Below are 2,500 nucleotides of genomic sequence, written 5' to 3'. Positions count from 1 at the left end.
GCGAGGACTCGCAGTTCATCGCAGGATCAAACACCCAGCGGAAGCAAACGCGGAAATCGAGCTTCCCGGCGCCAAACTAAGATGGCGGGATGAGGAGCTGCGCCTGATGGCACGAGAGGAGGCGTTGGCTGCCGGGCGAGGAGTGAGATTCATGAATCTCCATCTCCTCGCCCTGGTCCCTGGCAGGACCCAGGAGGCGATCAAGGGGGTCCGGCGTCGGCCGGACTACCGCCTACTCGTCGCAGCCGCCCAACGAGATCTCGAGGCGGCTCAGGACCCCCCTGGGACACCTGCCAGAGCACGCCGACGCAGAAGTCGCTCGTTGCCATCGCCGCGTGAGCCCTCACCCGCCCCAGAACCAGCTAGGGTATCAACACCTACCCCAGCGGCACCTGCCCCCACCCCGACGCCGGTTTCACCGACGAACAGGGGGCAGGACCTTGCCCGGGCCATTCACGTTTTGGTGACCAAGGCCCGGCAAGAGGAGCATCATCACGCCAACGATCTGGCGAACATCGCTGATGATGCTCTGCGGGGGGAGGATACTGACTCAGCCATCTTAACATGGCTGAGAGTAGTCTTCCCCCCGGAAGCCGCTGCAGCTGGGCGCCGGGAGCCGACCGCTAACCGAGTCCGTCAGAGGCGTGGAAAGCCACCGTCAAGGAGGACACTGCGTCGCCGCGAATATGCCAGAGTCCAGACCGGATGGAAGAACAACAGACGACACGTAGCTCGGGAGATCCTAGAGGGAGGCCCCAGTAAGTTAAGCCACTCGCTCGACGAGTTGGCTGTCCACTGGGGCCAACTCCTTGGGCATCCGTCCAAGGAGTACCCTGGTCCCTCTGGGATCTTACCTGAAAAACCCGAGCTACGATACACGTGGGACCCGATCTCCATAGAGGAGGTCGAAACCATCATGGTCCCCGTGTCGTCGTCCCCCGGTCTGGACAAGGTTACGGCGAGGCAGTGGCGCGCGGTATCACCATCTACCCGCGCGCTCCTCTACAACGTCGTCATGCTGAGGGGGGGGTTTCCTCGACAGCTCCTCGAAAGCCGGACCATCTTCATTCCGAAGATGAAGGTACCGGAGAATCCTGGGGACTACCGGCCGATTTCGATCGGTTCGGTAGTGGTGCGACAACTGCACCGCATCCTCTCCATCCGCCTAAGAGCCGCGAATCTCACCGACGATCGGCAGCGCGCATTCATCTCCGCCGACGGAACAGCGGAGAACACGGCCGTCCTAGACACCATCCTTTGGACGGCCCGCGCGCTGCGTCGCGAGCTGCACGTGGCTACCTTAGATGTCGCTAAGGCGTTTGACACCGTTAGCCACGATGCACTCGCCACGATCGTTGGGCAGCTCGGTCTACCTAGAGGCCTCGTCGCCTACGTAGCCGAGCTGTACAGAGACGCTACCACCAGGCTCGCAGCGGAAGGAAGGATGTCCCCACCGGTACCGGTCCGGCGAGGAGTTCGACAGGGAGACCCCCTCTCGCCGATCCTCTTCAACCTCGTCGCAAATACCATCATTGCGGCGGTGCCCTCTGAGGTCGGGTTCATTCTCGAGGGCGAGCGCATATCGTGTCTCGCCTTCGCGGATGACCTGACCCTCATCACCTCCTCCAAGTGGGGAATGCAGAGGGCACTCGCTAGGGTTGAAGAGGCGGCAGCCAGCATGGGGCTGAAGCTCAACCCGTCCAAGTGCGCAGCTCTTTCTCTGGTGCCCGCCGGTAAGGAGAAGAAAATCAAAGCCGTCACCGAACCACAGTTCCGACTGGGTGACGGCATTCTTCCCCAAACCGGCGTGCTCGAGAGATGGAAGTACTTGGGCGGGGAGTTCAGCTCCGGGGGGCTGACAACAGTCGAGGCCGAGCTGGGAGCGGAGCTAGATAACATCACGAAGGCTCCGCTCAAGCCGCAGCAACGCATCACCATGCTGCGGCTGTTCCTGCTGCCTAGGGTCTACCACCTTTTGGCCCTAGGAAACACGACAGCAGGACGGCTTAAGGCTCTCGACATGCAAGTCAGACGCGCTGTCCGCGTCTGGCTTAGGCTCCCCGGCGACACGGCGGTTGGCTACTTCCACGCCTCAGCCAAAGACGGCGGACTCGGAGTTCCGTCCCTCACAACCCTTATCCCGGCCATGATCATCAGCCGCCTGGGCCGTTTAGACCAGAGCAGTCTCCCCGCAGCTCGCGCTGCGCACGCGTGTCAGAGGGTCCAGCGGAAACTTGGCTGGGCCCGACGCACGCTGCGCAAAGCGGGGCTCACGGGAGACGACTCCTCGGCCCAGGCACGCCAGCAGCTGTGGGCACAGATACTGCACGAGTCGGTGGACGGACAGGAGCTCAGGGAATCCTCCTTGAGCGCCCTGTCCAGCAACTGGGTCCACCACGGGACCGATGCCATCCCGGCCCGTGACTACGTGCAGTATCACCACGTCCGCGTCAACTGCCTCCCCACCCTAGTGCGTACCTCACGTGGGCAGCGGCGCAAC

General features: G+C 62.8%; 1 pseudogene; it reads left to right on the top strand.

Annotated features, from left to right (window-relative positions):
• LOC124406170 overlaps positions 1–2,500 on the top strand; it is a 7,625-nt pseudogene that overhangs the window by 3,202 nt on the left and 1,923 nt on the right.

This window comes from Diprion similis, chromosome 4, assembly GCF_021155765.1.
Source record: "Diprion similis isolate iyDipSimi1 chromosome 4, iyDipSimi1.1, whole genome shotgun sequence".
NCBI lineage: Eukaryota > Metazoa > Arthropoda > Insecta > Hymenoptera > Diprionidae > Diprion > Diprion similis.
Note: the sequence above shows the minus strand (reverse complement) of the source record. Positions and strands in the feature narration are given on the sequence as shown.